The sequence below is a fragment of the Halichoerus grypus genome, chromosome 2, assembly GCF_964656455.1.
Source record: "Halichoerus grypus chromosome 2, mHalGry1.hap1.1, whole genome shotgun sequence".
NCBI classification, from domain to species: domain Eukaryota; kingdom Metazoa; phylum Chordata; class Mammalia; order Carnivora; family Phocidae; genus Halichoerus; species Halichoerus grypus.
Window position 1 is genome coordinate 13,933,816 of NC_135713.1, and position 20,914 is coordinate 13,954,729.

The 20,914-nt window shown below is 37.6% G+C and overlaps 1 long non-coding RNA gene across 5 annotated transcripts in view; it reads left to right on the forward strand.

Moving 5' to 3' along the window:
- LOC118543617 (uncharacterized) overlaps positions 1-20,914 on the forward strand; it is an 87,619-nt gene that overhangs the window by 13,578 nt on the left and 53,127 nt on the right. For 4 of the 5 annotated variants that reach the window (XR_004921167.2, XR_004921165.2, XR_013445500.1 and 1 more), the window contains exon 2: positions 17,817-17,936. This is a non-coding gene — a long non-coding RNA (uncharacterized LOC118543617). Of the gene's footprint in view, positions 1-13,167; positions 13,248-17,816; positions 17,937-20,914 lie in introns of those variants that run through there. The other variant, XR_004921168.2, reaches the window with a different exon arrangement.

Genomic DNA, 20,914 nt, shown 5'->3' on the forward strand with positions numbered 1-20,914 from the left:
ATTTGTTGTCTGAGATAATTTCTCTCTCACTGAAATTGTTTTTATCTCTAGAAAATCTACACAGGAAAGAAAGCAGTTGGCTATGCAGTATCATTTGAGCTAGTCTGCAAATTAACACCTGTATCTCTCAGGATGATTGTTGCAGCTAACAGTTTCCAGTCTAGCTAGTTAAAGCAGAAAGGGATTTACTAGGGGGTGTAGGGCTGCTTATGTAATTTCCAGGAGTGCCAGATAACCAAGCTCGTATGCGACACGCAGACGCTGCACTCTTCAGTGGAAATCTACTGGCACTGACGTCACTGCTTCTTGGCACCCATGGCACTAGGGACTGAACCTTTAAAGATCTCTGCGGCTACCAGCACAGAAGACCACGCGTGGGCAAGCCCGAGGCTCTTGGTGCTGACTTCCATCTTCCAAGTCTCAGTGGCTGTATCTGCTTAGTTGAGGGTTCATTTGCAGAGTCCTCACTTCAGGAGAAGCTACGAAATTCTCAGGCCCTAATCTACAGAAGGAGGTTGGAATGGGGCTGACCTCAGCATAGTCTCTGAGAGGTTAGACAGTAATCCGAACATGTTGTCTGGGAGGGAGACAGGGCTCTAGGAATCCTCTTTATCCTTTTTTTATGAGTTGTTAGTAGGGACAAGTTCATTAGAATGTATATAATTTCCAAAGAGGAAAGTGACAGAGAAACTAAGAAAATATACTTTGTGTAAAATATACTTTGAAAGGGAATAGAAGAAAAATCTACTAAATTCAGTCACAAAACTTGGCTCATATACAGACAATTCTATTTTAATCCTAGGAATAGTACTAAGGGAAGGATTAGAATATGGACAGTCCTCACTTTGCATAGTTCCAGTATGCATGCCTTTCAGGTACACCGTCTAGTTAGATAAGACAATATGGTTTAAATTTCAGTTACCACAGTATATTAACTGTGTGTGATTGCATAAAGTAGAAACTTCACGGCCTGCTGTTTCCTGCACAAATCATTATATAAATCAATAACTGATGGGTGTCATGACCAATGACCGATCATGTCACTTCTCACAGAGTCTGTTGGTGACTGGCCACGGGACATTGGTTATTCACACACCAGGAGGGAAGCATGTAGTAGTGTTGCTCTTTGACTTCAGTAATAAACCCACATAACGTTTCACAAAACTAGATAGCAGGAAGAGGAAATTGGCCAACAAAGAAGAAAGCTTAGTGAAGAAACACAAAGTGATAATATTGACAGTGAAATTCACATGGAAAGTTACATGCAGCTGTAGGACCGGCTGACCGTGGGAACACGGGTGCTGCCATGAGTTGAGAGACCCTGGGTGTGTGGCGAGAACAATTTAGTGATGCAGAATTACTCACCTAAATGAGGAAAGCAGTTGAGGTGAAAAGGATGATGTCTCAGAGGAAGTGACGCTAGCAAAACCTTCACAACAGAGGAACTCAGAGGTATCTCACGACATGAAAAACGTAAAGGAAAAAATGTTGCAGGCAGATCCTGACAGAAAAGAGTATGACGGTTTGCCGAAACAGAAAAAAATACTCCATATTGTAAGTTACATGATGAGGAGAAAGCAGGCGCTGTTCCAACTACTCTTGATAAGTTTTTTTTTTTTAACAAAGAAACATATTTTAATTCTCCATGTTCCAATCTTTTAAATTACACTGTATTAAATAAGTATTAATTTTACTTTATTTTTTTCATTTCTATATTGTTATAACCAACAGCAGGAAAGTTTTAATCTTATGACAAAAATTTATGAAAGTTACGGAAGAACTGTAATTCTGCACATGAATTAGTAAGATCGCTTTGCGTGGTTTCACGCTGCAGAGTTATTTGTATGGTCCATACTAGCATGCAGGAAGAGGATCTGCCTGCACTTGAAACGAGGGTAAACAAACATCCCATATGTTCATATTGAAAGAAGCACTTTCTTGTTGAAAGGTTGAAGGTGCCTGACCATTTAAGACTCAATGTTAAAAGCTCTGGAGTCAGCGCTTGTCCATAGAGAATTTTAACACATATTAGAAAAAGAAAAAGTCCTTATCTATCTTGGCTATGGTGAAAATGGAGTCCCATTAGATATGGCCCTGTTGTGTGCTACACAGTCTGATGATGTATGGGTGGCCAGGGCTGGTTTCAGGGAATCTCAGTCCAGCTTACAAAGACAACAACGTATTTGGCTGGACCACAGAAGCTGAGCAGAGGGCTCTCACTCTCAACAGAGCAGGCAGGAAAAGCTTCAAGGTGGACATGGGTATCCATCAGTATCTTGAAGGTTAAGAATCAGGGCTGGGATGAGGGGGAGGCAAATGGGGCCAAATCATTAAAATGTGGGGTCAGATCCTGTCTTCACTTAAATTTTTGAGATTTTATTCATCATGAAATTTTTCCATTAATTTTGATTTTTAAAAGTGATTCAGTAAAATGTTATGTAGTTTGATTAGTGAGTTTTTTGGTACCTTCCCCTGAATTTTTGTGCCCAGATGACTACTCCACTTACCTTATCATGTTCCCCGCCTTACAACTTTATGAGGAAATTTTATACTGCATTGCTGACCCACTATTAAAAGCAAGGGAAACAGCATGACCAGGACTTCAGGGACTGGAGGGAAAGAAGAACTGTGATTCTTTTTTTAATGCTCTTTGTTGTTATGATTTTAAAATACTGGCCATGTTCATGGTTCAGTTTTGGCTACAAATGACAGGAAAACATACTAGCCTCTGAATATCTGACAGAATGGGAGCATTTCACTGCAATTTTTTGACAAGCTATGTGATATTTTTGTCGTGTTTAGAAATTCAGGTATAGGGGCATCTCGGTGGTTCAGTTGGTTAAGCGTCTGCCTGCGGCTCAGGTCATGATCCCAGGATCCTGTGATGGAGTCCGGCGTCGGGCTCTCTGCTCTGCAGGAAGCCTGCTTCTCCCTCTCCTCCCTGCTTGTGCTCTTTCTCGCTATCTCTATCTCTCTCAAATAAATAAATAAAATCTTAAAAAAGAAAAAAAGAAATTCAGGTATAACTTTACACAGGTAGGGTTGCCTGATTTAGGGAATAAAAACATGGAACACACAATTACATTTGAATTTTTAGATACACAACAAATAATTTCTTAGAATAGGAATACTCCATGAAATATTTAAATAGACTTATCCTAAAAAAATCATTCCCTATCAGAAATTCAAAATCAGTGTCCCGAATTTTATCTGACACGTCTACTCTCTGTGAAGCTGCGATGGTTTAGGGAAGGTTAATTCCCATCTCCTTAGTTGGCCTGGCCACCATGTTTAGGTCTGGACACATTAATGAAAATCACATATTAATGCCTTGAATCGGAGGTGGTTTTGCAAACAGTAAATTTCTTTAAATGATAACTCTTATGTCTTTGAATAAAACAGCTTTTTATAATTGGGTATGTGCCTCTTTTTCTGTCCTTTTGATATTATGCTTCCTTTCCTTCTTCGGACTTTTAGCACATCAAAATTAGTCTAACAGGGGTCAGCCTTTGTCTTTTTATCTCATTCCTTTGACAGCTAAGGACTGAAAAGGAAACCATGTGAGACCAAAATATTAAATCAGGCCTCCACATCACAGCTGGATATGGCTTGTTCCCTTGTTCATGATCCATTAAAGTGTGTAATTTCAAGCAACTTTCCTCTCCTGGTCCATGTAATGATTCTTTTTTTTTTTTTTTTAAGTTTTTATTTAAATTCCAGTTAGTTAACACACAGTGTAATATTAGTTTCAGGTATACAATATGGTGATTCAACACTTCCATGCATCACTCGAGGCTCATCACAGGTGCCCTCCTTAATCCCCAACACCTCACCCATCCTCCTGCCCACCACGCCTCTGGTAACCAGCAGTTTGTTCTCTATAGTTAAAAGTCTGTTTCTTGCTTTGCTCCTTGCTCTTTTTTTCCTCCCCTTTGCTCATTTGCTTTGTTTCTTAAATTCCACATATGAGAAAAATCATGGTATTCGTCTTTCTCTGACTACTTCACTTAGCATGATACTCTCTAGACTTCAGCATGTGTTTTGAAGTCATGGTAGATTATCTATCTATCTATCTATCTATCTATCTATCTATCATCTATCATATTTCATATTTGTACTATGATTAATTGGATGGCTAATAGCGAATCTAACATTCAAATAGTGGTAGGGTTAGGAAAATTAGCCTGTATTAACCATAATGATTTACACTTTCTGTTTAGATCAGGGAAATCTTATTTTGTTACATTTTTCACTTGCCATTTTGTTTTTGAAATTGGTTCTTTATTTCTTTTGCTTTCAAGTTTTTCCTAATGATACCTTCATGCTGGAGCCAACGTAAAACATTATGCCACATTTAGTGAAGCCTGTCTTGGTGCCATTCCTCCTCTTATTGGTCCCCTTGCTCTAAATTGCCAGGCACCTTTCTTAACCTGGCAGCAAACTCATGCCATCTCTAGTCTACCTAGGCTTGTTCTTGCCATTTCAATACAGAACACTGGAAATACCCATCCCTTTTGTTCTGCTCATCTTCTCTGATATTTAAATCCTAGAGAGAGAAGCCACTTTTTTCCTGCTCCTGATGAATTTATCCCACTGCTTGGATATTATATCCTTAGGGCCTGTGGAGTCACTGGGTAAACCTGTTGGACTGAGGACTTGCTAGCAGGGATAGGAATAAATGCATAATGTTTAAAGACCCCTGGGCCCATCAAGGGTTCTGACAACATACCAGGAATAGTGCTAAGTGTTAAGGACACAATCGTGAATCTTTTGGTTTTAAAGAGTTTGTGTGCTTGTTGGAGAGATAAGCATACATGAGCAACTTGACAAAAATTTCATTTATTATTGTTATTTAATGCTAGTGTTCTGTATAGAGAATGATGTGAGCTGAAGTAGGGCTAAAGGTGATCGTTTCAAGCAAGGTAGGAAAGAAGCTAGAGTCAGCACAAACCGGCAGTGTGGTTAAAGATTCCCATAACACTGTTAGGTGATCCTTGTCTCACACCTGAATATTGACAGTTACACCAAACACTGTGCACCGTGAATGTTGATGTTGAAATTAAATTGCTTTTGCTGCTAAATACCGAGAGGATGGGGGTGAATTTAATCTCTTTTCCTTCTGACCATGAACAGCTAAAGAAGCTTCTGTCTCCAACCACGGCTCTTCTCAATAGTCAGGTATGAGAAATAGAGCCCCAACTAAGAAGAGGCTGGTTATAAAATTGATTAGACCTGGCAGGAAACATTCAAGTTTGGCAGGTTTCCTAGGAGTCACATAGTTTGGGACCCGAGCAGAAATGTCCCACTAAGCTAAACACTAAGGACCTGTCACCATTCATTTGTCTGCCAGCAGTAAAAGTCAATGAGCTTGGGAAGGAGGTTGTTCCAGATTCTTGAACATCTTTATAGCAAGAGCTGTCAAATGTGAATAGTTTTTTTTTTTTTCCTCTCTCTTTGAAAATATATTTTTTTCTTAGCAGGATCCTAGCAATTTTTTAAAACTTTTTTTTTTTTTTTTAAAGAGCAGAGAAAAAAATAAGGCAGAAGAAACACATGGTATCTGAAGCTTTATAAACATAAAATATCTGATGGCATTTTCTGAAAATGAAATCTTATTTAAAGGAAAGTCTGAGCCCTGGGATAAAGGCTCTGGGGTCTTGGCCTTGGCAATAAACTATATCAACAATAAATTAGGCTCCATGCGGTTGTTGGTTGTTCTGGTGTTGGAGCTTAGGAGTATGAGAAGACTCTGTTCTTCCTAAGTCAGTTCAATTCAGTTCAATTCAATTCAATTCAATTCAAAATGTTTGTTGATTATTCCTTTGTGGCATTTACAGTAATGGGGGTGGTGGATTTTGGGGGAAAGGGGACTAATTCAGTGACCCTTACTTCACATCTCTCAGGTCAGGTCTAGGACAATGTACAGAAAATCCATAATTTTTGCTGAGTGAGTGATTCATTCTGAATCTCAAAAATTACTATATTGAATGTGATTTATTTTGAGATACTTCGGCATAGTCAGTGGGGTGCACACAAACACATACGGATATACTCTATCTCTTGGACCAATTAATTAACATTTATAGTATTCTAGCCAGAAATATATATCCAGAAGTGGTTGGTTAGCACTTGAAAAACTAAAGCCTGATGTCTCCAGAGGTGGCTGAATAAAAGTGTCCCGACTAACTTTTTTCTCATCAATCCTAGAAAGTTAAAAAATTTGCACAGTGGACACTGGTGAAATAATTATGCTCAAAATATGTGAATTGGCTGGAAATATTTTTTCCAGCTCTATTGAAATATAGTTGACATACAACATTGTGTAAGTTTAAGGTGTATAATGCGTTAATTTAATATAATTATATATTGTAATGTGATTACCATTATAGTGTTAGCTAATACCACATACATTATGTCATATAATTACCATTTCTCTTTTGTGGTGAGGACATTTAAGATCACTCTCTTAGCAACTTTCAAGTATATAATATGGTATATCGCTAACTATAATCACAGCGCAATGCATTAGTTCCCCAGAACTGATTCATCTTATAACTGGAAGTTTGTACCCTTTCACCAATATCTCTGCATTCCTGCCCCTTCCCCCCACAAGCCCCAGCCCTTGATAATCACTATTGCACTCTGCTTCTATGAAATCAGCCCACATATAAGGGCTATCATACAGTATTTATCTTTCTCTATCTGACTTACTTCATTTAGCACAATGCCTCAAGGTCCATCCCTGTTGTCACAAATGACAGGATTTCCTTCTTTTTCATGGATGAATAATATCCCATTGTATATATATATACATTTTCTTTATCCATTCATCTATTAATGCACACTTATTTTGTATCCATATCTTGACTATTGTGAATAATTCTACAATAAACATAGGAGTGCAGATATCTCTTCAATATCCTGTTTTCATTTCCTTTGGCTATATACCCAGGAATGGGGTTCCTGGATGAAGTGGTAGTTTTATTTTTAATTTTTTTGAGGAATTCCCATACTGTTTGGAATAGTGGCTGCATCAGTTTACATTCCCACCAACAGTACACAGGGTTTTCTCCACATTCTCGCCAACACTTGTTACCACTTGTCTTTTGATGTCAGCCATTCTAACAGGTATGAGATGATATATCATTGTGATTTTGATTTGCATTTTCCTAATGATTAGAGATGTTGAGCATCTTTTCATGTACCTATTGGTCATTCTTTGAAAAAATAATGTTTATTCATTTTTTTAAAAAGATTTTATTTATTTGAGAGAGAGAGAATAAGAGAGAAAGAGAGCATGTGAGAGGGGAGAGGGTCAGAGGGAGAAGAAGACTCCCCACTGAACAGGGAGCCTGATGCAGGACTTGATCCTGGGACTCCAGGATCATGACCTGATCCAAAGGCAGTCACTTAACCAACTGAGGCACCCAGGCGCCACTAAAATAATGTTTATTCAATTCTGTTGTCCATTTTTTTTTTTTTTAAGTGAGAGAAAGAGAGCAGGGGAGGGGCAGAGTGAATCTTAAGTAGGCTCCACTCCCAGCGTGGAGGCTGAGGCAGGGCTTTTGGGGGGTGGGGAGGGCTTGATGCCAGGCTAGATCTCAGGACTCTGAGATCATGATCTCAGCCAAAATCAAGAGTTGGTCACTAAACCAACTGGGCCACCCAGGTTCCCATGTCCATTTTTAAATTGGTTTTTGAATTTGTTTTTTTTTTTTGCTACTGAATTGTATTAGTTCTTTATATTTTTTGGATATTAACCCCGTACCAGATATATGGCCTGCAAGTATTTTGTACCATCCTGTAAGTTGCCTTTTCATTTTATTGATTGTTTCTTTTAGTGCAGAAGCTTTTTAGTTTGATGTAATTCCACTTATTTGTTTTTTTCTTTGTTGTTTGTGCTTTTGGTGTCATATCTAAAAATCATTGATGAGACAAATGTCAAGGAGCTGTCCTCTTGATTTTCTTCTAGGAGTTTTATGATGTCAAGTCTTATGTTTGGTCTTTAGTCCATTTTAAATTGTTTTTTTTGTGAGTGGTGTAAGATAGGAGTCCACTTTCATTTCTCTGCATGTGGTTGTCCAGATTTCCCAACACCACTTCTTGAAGAGACTATCCTTTCCCTACTGAGTATTCTTGGCTCATTGGTCAAATATTAGTTGGCTGTATATGCAGGGGTTTACTTCTTGCATCTTAATTCTCTTCCATTGGTCCATGTGTCTATTTTTATGCCAGAACCATACTGTTTTGATTATTATAGGTTTGTAGTATAGTTTGAAATCAGGAAATGTGATGCTTCCAGTTTTGTTCTTTTCTCTGAGGATTGCTTTGGCTATTCAGCGTCTTTTGTGTTTCAACACAAATTTTAGGATTTTTTTTTTTTTTTAATTTCTGTAAAGAATGCCATTGGACTTTTGATAGGAATATTAGGCAGTGATGATCTCCCTTGTGTGAACAGGGTGTAAGAATCTAGTGAGGCTGACAGATCTGCTAGATAGTGCTCTGTAAGCTTAGGATTCCCATCATTTCCGTTGCTGCTGCATGCAGAGGATCTTGGAGGTTGATTCTGCCTAGCTCATTAGCCAAATCCTGCTGCTGGGATATTGTCACATCTGCTTTGAATGAACTTATTAGACAAAGTGGGGTCTATGTGCCTCTAAGGTCAAAGAGTAAAGACTTGATTTGGTTTTTAGAACAGGTACATGACTGTATGTGTGAATGGATATGTAACTATTTTTACCTTCCAGTCGGCATGGCTGAATTCCATCAGAGGCTTTTTTCACTGTAAGCAATCTTATGAATGTGCTATTGCAGGAGAGAAACACAGTAGCCCTCATCTACCTCTTTCTGTTGGTGACCAGCAATGTCTTAAAAAAATCTGATATTCCTGATATTCATGAATGACTTCTGATCAGCACCCACCAGTGTAGGCTATGTCAATAAATACTTCCTAGGGCTTTTTCCTTTAGTAGCTCCAGAGGGGAAAGGACTTTGCTAATTAGAAGCATGATTGGAGAAAACGATGTATTATACCTCTAATTATTTTTCTTTACCTTTAGATGAAACTTCTAAGAGGTATTTGGTGTTTGAAGAATTTTCAAAAGAATTTTTCTTTTTATGCTTCATCTACCATGACACCTTTTTCTTTGGGAGCAAAGTCAGAGAAGGGCATTTGGAAAAAAAATTCTGTTGCCATCATTAAAAGAAACAGTCACAACTTTTTAAAAGCAGTTATGTGCGGAAGAAGCCTAGTGCAGAAAGTGAGGTCAAGCAAAGGGTGGGAACTCGATTTTCCCAAACCCGTCTAAAGGACAGGTTAAAAAATCTTATCCAGAAACTTCTTGGGATCTAAACATGCAAAGTAGGCATTTATTTGGTGACAAAGTATAAGGAGACTTTCCAGACTTACATGAAAACCTGAACATTTTGCTTAAAGTCCCTCTAAAATTAACACTGCAGGAACACTAAAGAACCAATCCAGAAAAATAAACTTATTAGTTAAGTAATGAAGACACTGAAGAAAGAACAGAAGAAAATCACTTGGTTGAAATATATTTGTCTTTTTAGAACTCTTGCTCTTTTGCTTATATTTTGGAGGGAGCACTCTGAGTTTCCAGGAAATTATTTGCCTTACTACTATCCCTTCTTCTCTGCCCTTGCTCGAGTATGCAGCTCATGCTCTAATACCAGTAGGGAAATGATGACTTATTAGGTGTGCTTTCATTCCTTCCAGAAAATGAATTTTATTAGCACCTACGGCTTGCACATAACACATCTGCAACCACCTCATTTGTTGGACCCAGGTAATAAAAATGAGATTTCCTTTAACACAATGATATTCTGACATTCATAAAAATGAAGTAGTAGGATCAGTCATCCAGCTTAGAAGGCTGCATGCCAAAAAGGTTAACAGTTTAAATAACATAAAGTACAATGTCAAAGTAGTTCAAGTAATAATATGTAAATTTCTACTAAAGAATAAGAAGAAAAAGACAATTCTTTTTACTGCAATGTACCATAAAGAGCCCACATTCTATATGACTAATTTGGATATGGCCAATGAAAACCAACAGTTGCCATAAACAAACTTGATTTCAATACTTGTAACAAAATGAGACTCAGAGAACAAATGATCCTACAGAAACCATTATGAAAGTGGAAAAACTCACCTTTGTTCTTTAAATGGTGCAAATTTAAACAAATTCTGTGACCTCAGGACAGAAGATGAGTAGATTAACATATTGGTTACATAATAAATCAAGTTCAAATAAATGGATCTGATATCTAATTTTCTTCTACCTAAAGTGATGTCACATTTATCTTTACTTTATGATCTTGAAACTATACCTTTAGATTGAATTTGTGGGAAGTTAAAAATATTACATATTTCTTTTTATATGAAAACCTTTAATCAATTGCCTTCATTTCCACTTCATTGCTAATGAAACAATGATGGCAAGGTGCTTCAAGAAATAGTGGCTTATTTATAAACGGATGAATTTTTATCAACATGGACTGGGCAACGTCTAAAGGTCAATGGCTCAAGATAAAGGAGCTCATAATTTATGGATTTTTGTAATGACTTATGAGAAGGATGTGATACAAACACAGATTTGTTTATTCTTTTTAGTTTCTCTTACTCATTTGCCTCTGGGTCACCTATTGTCTTTTTCAATTCATCCTTGATGTGAAATTGCTAATTCAAAAAATAATGTATTTAAAACATAATAGAAAGTTATTGCCATAAATGCCATCATACTATGATGGCTAAAGCTCATTTTAGATGATTATTTTTATCTTGTAGTTCACTATTTTCCTTTACTAACCAATATAGTTGAGAGTTTTTATATGCAAATGAGTAAAAGGAAGTTATTTGTATAAAACCATTGAATTATAGGATTAAAAAGATTTACAATTCAGCTAGTCTAACTTTCTTACTTAACTGGTGAGAAAATGAGCATTGTGTAGGTTAAATCATCTGCCTATGGTGATACAGGTGTCATGCTTCTATTCCATTGCTTATTTTTCTAATGTTGTGTTCATTTAGCTTATTGTGTCCAAGAAACCCCAAAGTCCTTTGAATACTTTGGTCACTGGTCATCCCCGCTTCCTCCATCTGTGTGGGCATCTGTTCTGCATGGTTTGTGCTCCTTCCCAGGGATCTGACTCTTTATTTCCCATTTGACTCACTCTCTCTAAGCTGGCCGATCCACCCACTGACTCAAGGGACTGAGTCCTAAGAATCACCTGGCTCAGGGGAGAGCAGAAGGTTTGCAATGGCCGTGATTTCTGCTGGTAGTACTAATTATTCTAGTCCCATGGCTCATGGACACATGAATATACATTAGTTCTATTATTTAATTACTGAAAAAACAATTAAAAAATATTCTAAATGGCATCATTTTAGCTAATGTCAGCAAAATGAGGCCCTTTCATATTCATTCTTAGATTGATGTATTTTTATAATCACATTGAAAGAATCCAAAACATGGCATAAATCAAAACCTTAATTTTGGTAAAAGCTGATCAAAGACATAATCTGAAAAATAGAATAAACTAGAAAGATTTTTTAATTAAGGATTTTTTGGCCTCAGATGTTATGTTAAATTTTTAATCTTTTTCCTCTTAGGAACAGGCATTTCAAAGAACAGGAACGTATATTATCACATATTATATTTGATTATCTTTAGCTTTTTATTTGCAAGGAAATAGTAATCCAAAATTATGCTCATTTAACCAAAGACAACAAACATGGGAGACCGATTATTCTTTATATTTCCTCTCCTTTTTTCTCTCTCTCCTTTTGGTGTGCTCTCTTTCTAGAGTTCTATATTACAGTATGCCAGCTTCATTAAGTAAGTTTGTATATTATACCTTAATGAGGGGAACATAGGTAAGAATGAAAAATTCCACGTTCTAGGAAATATACCAACTTTAAACTATGTTATTATTATAATGCATTTATCCCTTGCTATTCAGATCTATTCAGTCTCTAAGGTGGGATAGTGAGAGTTCCAGAAGTGAGTTCAGATAATGAGGACCAATGTGAGTTAATCTGAATCTATTCATGTCCTGAACTTTGGATACCAAGTAGTAAGAGTTTGAAATTGAAGTATACTTTTCTTCCAAATTGACCCATTTTGCCAGTTTTATCTGAATCTATTCTAAATTTGTAGAGTTTTAATAGAAAATGTTACTTGTATTTTTGAGTTTATAGGGTTAGACCATTCTGCTATCAGGCTTCCCATGGACATTCAATGTTTTTATTGTCAATCATTTTTTTAAAGATTTTTTAAATTATTATTTATTTGAGAGAGAGAAATAGAGATAGTGAAAGAGAGCATGAGTGGGAAAGAGAGGAAGATGCAGGCTCCCCACTGAGTGGGGAACCCGACATGGGGGCTGGATCCCAGACCTTGGGATCATGACCTGAGCCGAAAGCAGACGCCTAACCAACTGAGCCACCCAGGTGCCCCTATTGTCAGTCATTTTGAAAGAGGGATTTGGAAGAAGAACATAAAACAGAGGGGAAGTAAAAAACATCTCTTCATTTGGGGGTTAAGAGTGAGTCTGCTTTTAGATTCTAAAGCATGAAGACTTCTGGAGTAGATCCAGGGAAGGGAGTGTTGGGCATGTGATGGGAGCAATGATACCACTATTCAAATGGAAGAGGCTTCCAGGTCTGTAAGTTATAAATTGTTCTGCTCACTCTGTACCTCATATACGGTCTCTGACCTCCAGCAGAGCCTATTAAAATCTGTCACCTGATTCCACTTGTAAATAGGGAATGAAAAAGGAGCCTGTTTCCATGTTCAGAAAAAAATCAACATGGGAAATGTCCTATTCCCAGACTAGAGAGTGATTCCTCTAGCATTCACTGGATATGGACAACGACAGCTGAAGAGCATGATATTATAAGTGGTATTTGTAGCAGAGGCAAAAGTCTTGCAACAAGATAAGATGTCTTGAATGGAGAACAGGAATGCTAATGTGGATGATAATAATGCTGTTACTATTACGACCTCTACCACCACCACTACTCCTACCACTACTATCACTAACATAGGATGAAATACTATGTGCCTGGCCTTGTTCTAAGCACTTTTCCCAAATCACTCACTTGATCCTCATGATAACCTATGAAATGCTATTATTATCCCTATCTGGCAGATAAAAGAATTAAGATGCAGAAGATTAAGGAAAGTCCAAGATCACACAGCTCAGAAACTGGAGAGAAGGCTTGGAAGGTGGGTAGCCTTTTGCAGAGCCCCTGTTCTAATAGCCATATTATCTACAGAATGATTCCACAAGGCCAGGAAAGAGATACATGAAAGCTAATATCTGGCAATAAAGCTGGCAGAGCCTTATTAAAAAAAAAAAAAAGAAAGAAAGAAAAATGGTTTCATTTACAATAGTATTTCCAAACAAATAAAGTTTAAGATATTTGTATTATACTATATGTTTCCTATTATAAATTGGTGTCAGTATTTAATTTCTTTAAGAAAATATCATGTTTTTCTTTTAAGAAATGCTTCAAGATATTTCAACCTATCTTATAGGTATACGATCTGATATGATATAGAAGGATAATGAGGAGGTTAATCATACTGCTTTCATCTTTGACATAGTTTCTAAATTATGTTGATGCTTACCTTGACATTTACATGATGTAGTTATAAATTTTAAGGCATGGAAGAATTATTTTGCTTTCTTTTGTTTTTAGTGGAGGTATGTGCACCCAGGGAACTAGGGACTCATTCTATCTATATTCAGACACTTCTCTGGGAGCGCAGTCTTAGTAGGTACTTGCTAATGGTCTAAGTAGTTGCGGGTATTAACGTACCATAATGGCACCTTGGGACAAACCTGGCCATTGGGGATGAGGTTGGAGAAACTGAGACTCAGGACCAAGGACAGCGGTGGCAGCATCGGTTATATATTGGATGTGAGGACTGAGAATCTGAAGTCAATGTGATGCACTATCTCTTTGAGCTTCAGTCACAGTGTTGGTCATTTGGATTGTATGTACTGAGAGAAAAAATTGGGGGTTGGAATAAAAGAGGTTGCTTCTCGGTTAGGAGAGGAATCTTATTTTTGACTGAGCTGTACTTTCCTCTCTCTTCTTTTCAGGGCTAAAGTTGGGAAATATTTTCATTCCTCTCTCTTCACCTTACGATTTTTCCCCCTTCATCTTGGAGTCCTTACTGAATATTTTGGTGTTCGTTCTCATGTTTTAGAAAGAAACAATAATTTTCCCACTTGAATTTCCTTTCAATTTGCCTGATTGAAATTTGAAATCATGTATCAAGTGATTCATCTGTAGCATTTGTACCTAGTCATTTGGGCAAGAAGCCCTGCATAAGAGCAATTACATTGGGTAATTACCAATTATTCACATGCAACTCAGATGGATATGTGTCCTTTAAAATCTCCAGATGCCAATTCAGGGAAAAGCACAAAGCAAAACAGAAATACACTGTTCTCAGCCAAAAGTGTCTTCTGGAACAAAGTTCTACATAACAACAATGTAAGGGATTTAACAAGGGATTCTCAAACTTGTCACTATTGAAATTTAAAAAAAAAAATTTTTATTTACTTATTTGAGAGAGAGAGAGAGAGAGAGAATGAGCATGAGTGGGGAGAGGGGCAGAGGGAGAGAAAGAAGCTGAATCCTGCCGAGCAGGAAGCCCAACGCGGGGCTTGATCCCAGGACCCTGAAATCATGACCTGAGCCAAAGTCAGACGCTTAACTGACTGAACCATCCAGGTACCCCTCTACTGACATTTTGTGCAGGATAGTTCTTTGTTGTGTGAGCTGTCCTATGCATTCTGAACGTTCTAGCTCTCTAAAATGGACTCAGTGCTGTTTCATAAATAGGTCTCGTCCATGCATACATTTCTTTTAGATACCCCAACCCGACAACAATAAACAATGCGGCAAAGCCTTTCAAAGTTCTAAACATAAACAATCTAATAACTGTTCACACGAATAGCATTTTTCAAAACACTTGAAAATCACATCTTATTTTTCTTTCATAAAAGCCTTGTATGTTATCTTAGTTGTGGCTTATATTATTTCCATCTCACAGGTGAAGGAACTAAGTTACAACTGAAGTCACATAGCTAATTCATCCAAGTGTAGCTTTAGAGCTTGAGTCTCCACAGTGGCAAAGCTCCTGTCTGAGAGTCCGTGATGGCCAGTGGGTGTGTATGGGTGGGGACTGCTTGAGTTCAGATCTTGGTTTTACCAATTCCTAGCATGGTAAATTGGGCCAGTCATTTAATCTTATTATTTTTCAGTTTTCTTATGTGTAAAATAAGGATTATACATGATAAGATTAGAAGGGACTTTATAAGGTATACAAGATTGTGAAGAATAAATCATCAGCACTTATACGTAGTAAGTGCATAATAAATATCAGGTATTAATAATAATGATTATATTATTATTATTATTGAGAATGAATAATATAAAGACAGGTTGCCTAGATTTGGAGCCAAGCTCCATCCTTATGAGCCATGTGACCCTACACCACTGATTTATCCTCTCTCTGTCTTCATTTTCTTACCCACAGAAGATGATAATGAGGGAACTGCCTCATCTCAAAGGGCTTCTGTGAGGATTCAATGCACATAGTGAAGGGTTACTATGTACAAACTACAACAATAATAATAAACTATAATAATGAAATGAAATGAAATAATAAATAATTACTACTAAAAATTATTATTATTTGCTAAATACACTGACATTTTTCTAAACTCAGCTCAATTTAAGCTTAGCTTGCATAGTCTTATGTGGTACCACCTTTATCAGTCAAGACTTTTGTTTGTGAGCCAGAGAAAGCAACACTTGCCATCTTAGGAATTTTTTGGATGAAGATTGCTAGAGAGTCAGAGCAAGGCTGCAAGGCCAGATCTCGGAATGGCCAGGAACCAAGAGAAAGTACAATTCTGGGATCAGAAGTTGCACCTGGAGTCACTTAGCAGAAGCAGCCTGGACACTATCACCGTGGCCAATAGTGTCCATCCATCCTCAAATCCTGTGCTTCTCCCTGGAGAGTCAAGGGTCCAGGAGAGGGGTCTGCCCAGTTTCGGCTGGTTGCAGGGCTGGGGGCGGACGATCTGGCCTGTGTGGTGGATGGCACAGCCTCTCCCCAGACACACAACACACGAGAGGGCGGGAGTTCCTAACCAGCCCTGGGTGGTATATGAAAGGGTTGTGGATGTCTCAGGCTTTCCTACCAATGTACAATGTATTTACCAGGGGAAGGGATTTGGGAGGTGGGGAAGAGAGAGAGAACACTCTGATTTCCCCTCTAACGGTTAATCACTATGATACTGTAAGTAGTATTTTAATCTTTTAATGATAAATTACTTCGATGAAATACATCAGTTTTTTTTTTTTTTTCCATTTTATAGCTAAGTATTTGCTTTGAGTAGGGTTGTAATCAGTATCTCACTAGTGGGAATGATAATGAGGAATGACTGTCTATTGAAAGAAATATTTAAAATTGTAAAAGAGAAAAAAGTTAAATCACTTCACTTACTTTTTACTGTGTACTTACTATGCACCTGACACTGGGCTGGTGTTGAGAACCAAAGATGCAAAGAATATGGGTCCTCCTCTGAAAAGCGAATCATCCAACTGAGGATACAGACAAATTAAAAATGCAACACAGCAAAAAGTAGCTGTAGTATCATGTGACAAGTGTTTCCATAAGGACACATGCAATATGCTTTGATATAACAGAGAAAAGACATCGTTATGGCAGTGATGTAAGCTCTGACTTGAAGTAGCACTTGGCTGGGAGGGAAAGAGAAGAGGATATTCAAAGGGGAGATAAAAACTATAAAGAGAAAAGACACAAACCCCATGCCTGTTCTATATGTTTCATCACATCTAGTTTGTTTTGTTGCCATTTTTTATCCCCCTTTTTTTTTTTTTTTTAAGGAGATTGAGTTGCTGTGTGACAGTCCGCTGTCCCATTAGATCATGTGCAATGTGAGGAGCCATGTTTCTGGCATAATTTCACGCTAGTAGTATTTCTGAAAGTGCCCTCAGTCTAGGACTGCCTAGCTCTTGAGTGGATACTATTTTGGAAAGGGGACACATGCCAGTGTTTAGAGGGGAACAAAATATCTCCTCTGCCAATCTAATTCCATTTTAACATGTCCTTAAGCTCATTTTGATAAGATCATTTGATAAGATCAGCGGGTCTGGCTCAGGTATCAGGATGTATCAGATAAAGGGATGCAGAGGGTGGTACAATTGTGGGATCAATTAGCATCTTAATTACCCACTAAAATTAATTAAGGTAAAGGCAGGCATTAGAACAAATGACCCATGTGGGCAATTAGAATAGTTCTAGATACGTAAAATAAATCTGCCTTTCTTTTCTTACCTAATCACAGTAAAGCCGTTCAGAATTTATCTCCTTTGAAAAATTGTTAAAAGACTCAACTAGACTTTAAAAAGGCAAGTGTAGCCTGACTTAAAATGAGAGGTGAAAAATCATGATGTCAGATTTTAGCCTGCTTAGATTGGGAGTCAGCATGCTTTTTCAGTAAGAAGCCACGAAGAAATATTTTAGGCTTGGGGGCCATCAGTCTGTGTTACAACAGTTCCCCTCTGCCATGATAGTGTGAAAACATTCATAGACATCGTGTAAAGTAATGGGCATGGCTGTGCTCAAGAAAACTTTATTAATGGACGCTGGTAAATTTGAATTTTATATACTTTTTACATATCATGACGTATTTTCTTTTGATTTTTTTTTTCCCAAACCATTAAAAAATGTGAAAACCATTCTTAGTTTGCAGGTCATATAAACACAGGTGGCAGAAGAGCATTGGCCTGCAGGCTGGTTTGTCAAATCCTGGCTTAAATCACGAGGAACTGAGGAAGTGAGATGACAAAGCTCTGTGGTTCCAAGGTAAATAACATACACTCGCCTAGCATCGCAGAGTAGAGAATGACATGGTAGAGCAAAACATATTTTTATTATTTTTTTAAAGATTTTATTTATTTATTTATTTGAGAGAGAGAGCGAGAGAAACAGCATGAGAGGGGAGAGGGTCAGAGGGAGAAGCAGGCTCCCCGCTGAGCCGGGAGCCCGATGTGGGACTCGATCCCAGGACTCCGGGATCATGACCTGAGCTGAAGGCAGTCGCTTAACCAACTGAGCCACCCAGGCGCCCACAAAACATATTTTTAAAATCTTTCATCAAGTTATGTGACCATTCTCCAAGATGTGACTCAATCACATGTTAATGAACCTCTTTCAGAAATTCACCAAAAAGTGCCACTTATCTATACAAGAATGTGACTTCCAATATCACTGGGAGCCAACAGGTTCAAATATCTTTTAATTGCACTTGAAATATCTTTTAAATCTGACCAATTTTTTTGATAAGAACTGATATTCACTGGAAAATGAGACACAGGTGATGGACATTGACTTTGGCCCATACGAATGCTTCCAGGAACTATGGCGTGATATTCTGATTGAAATATTCTTAGGTTAGTGTTAAATACCTCTGAGTAGAATGTCTAGGATAAGATATTTGTGCAGATTTTTGACCGAGCTGTTTTTTGTTGTTGTTTTGCTTGTTTCAATCATCTGCTGATACACTTTGACTAGGTGTGTGTCCCACATTAATCTGGTAGATTCCTGGTACTACTGATACCAGGTTGAGAGCAACCTATTTTTTTCTTGGGTTCCACTGACACAGAGGTTGAGTCTTCTCTCCCACCTACTTCCATCATCCCTCCCTTTGATACAATTGTTCACTAACCCTTTTTATACTGCTCCATTTCTGTTTTTATTTGCCAATTCAAAATCCTGTGGAACACTGGGAGTGTCATTCTTCTCGAATGTGACATATTCTCCCCTGAGAACTGCTCTCAAAAAAACCCACAACAATTAGGGCAGAATGCTTCTCCCAAATGTGTGTAAGTGTTCTGAAATATTGTGGTGGTGAGGGGTTTGCAAATGTCTTGAATTTTGATGGGAGAAGAGTTTCGGGTTGAAGTGTGCTGGGAAAACTTGTATTCTTGTATAGAACTCTTGTCCCAGGGGCATGGGCCCCCAAACCTTATCATCATACCTACTCATAGTCTCACATGTATATATATATATATATGCACATATATACTTATTGTATCTATAAAATCATAAATTATATGCATGCATTAATCTGTACATTCCAAACACACAGGTAACAGAATTTTAAAAAGGTCAAGATAAAAAATAAAAATTATTCTAGTGTTTTTCTCTTCCAGTCCCATAAATGGCTTTGTGCACTCTGGGATGCACCCCCCACTCTGGAGATCAAACATCCTATTGGCTCTGAGAGCTGAGATTAAAGGCCATCTGTTTTCTGCTTCACTAAGGTTTTATTGTTTAATGGCTTCACACTTACAGTGGTGCATGGAACACTGGATCATATTGTTGTCCATTTGGGCATGAGGATACAGAATTAAGCATATAGAATATTCTTTTCATTGGTGGCCTATGGTGAGCTTGATGAGTCTGGCGATTTCCATGAGGAAGCAGGTTATTCTGAGCACAGTCAAGCTGATGCAGCTTGTCCACGAGCAGGGGGCCTTGGGGTTGGGTATTATAGTGGCAAATGCTGTAAGACCATGTCCATTTACCTTGGTTCAATTTGAATGTTATATTCATTCTGAGGGCCGACTTTAGTCAAAACCAGTCAGTTTCGAAGGAGTTCACAATTTTTCAAATTGCTACCTGAAAGCAGCACCCAGCCCCTTTGTGGTGGGTGCATTTTATTTTATAGCACAGTAATGGACCCTAGCACCATGTGTATATGGACACATATAATAATCTCTCTCCTATGAGTTTCAGACACTACTCTATTCCTTTCCAGTAGAGTGAAATGTGAGCTCTTATCTAAATGTTGAATAAAGGCCTTTTCCCTTATTATGTAATTACAAACATTAGTGATTAGAAAGTGACAGAAGTAGAAAGCTCCCTTCCCCCCCACCGAACTCACCATGTTTGTTGACATACTTACCTATTCTTAGCTTCTAAATATTTTCTCAGTTATTTGAAACAAGACATAGGGCTACTAAACCAAATTTCATTTCTGAGAGAGTACTGTCACAAAAGGTGATGTTGCCAAGAAAACCAGAGTACTGTCTGATTTCTGTTTAGAAGTGCTGAGGATGCTACGGCCAGCAAAAGGGGAAGGGTAATATCAGAGAAGGATCAATGTCTCTCTTGCACTGATAGACAAAGGAAATTGTAATTTGCAGGAAAATTATCTGCCAAATTGCATTCTCTAATCCTGATCTTGAACTTCATATCTACATTCATTTTAATGATGAAATGGAGAAGTAAATAGCATTAATAAGGACATTTTGAAATGGTACCAAAGTAGAGAATATTTTAAAATCAAATTAATAACAGAATGAACAGAAATGGGCATAAGTAGGTGAGTAAAGCAGTAATGTTCATTACAAGTATGCGAATAATAATATAGTACACAGATGGGCTGATATTTAGTATTGGATTCATGGCCTGGAATAAGCAGAGTTTCTTTTTTGGTTTTTTTTGTGAGGTTTTTTTTGTTGTTGTTTTGTTTTGTTGTTTTTAAATTGGAAATGGCATTTCACTGGCAAGCAGAAAACATTATAATTGGTGACTGGGGACATTTCCTAATCGAGGGCTTAATAGACTCTGGGTGTTCTTGCATTTTTGAGGTTTGACTTGATTGTATGAAACTAATAACTTTCATTAAAAAAATTACATTAGTGATAGATTGAAATGTTTGAAGTAAAACTTAGTGCTGGTTTCTAAAACAGTAATGGAGCCTGCTAAGTAGATTGGAAATATCGACAACATATTAGTAGTTGTGAATGTGTATTTTGAGATGAACAAAATATGGG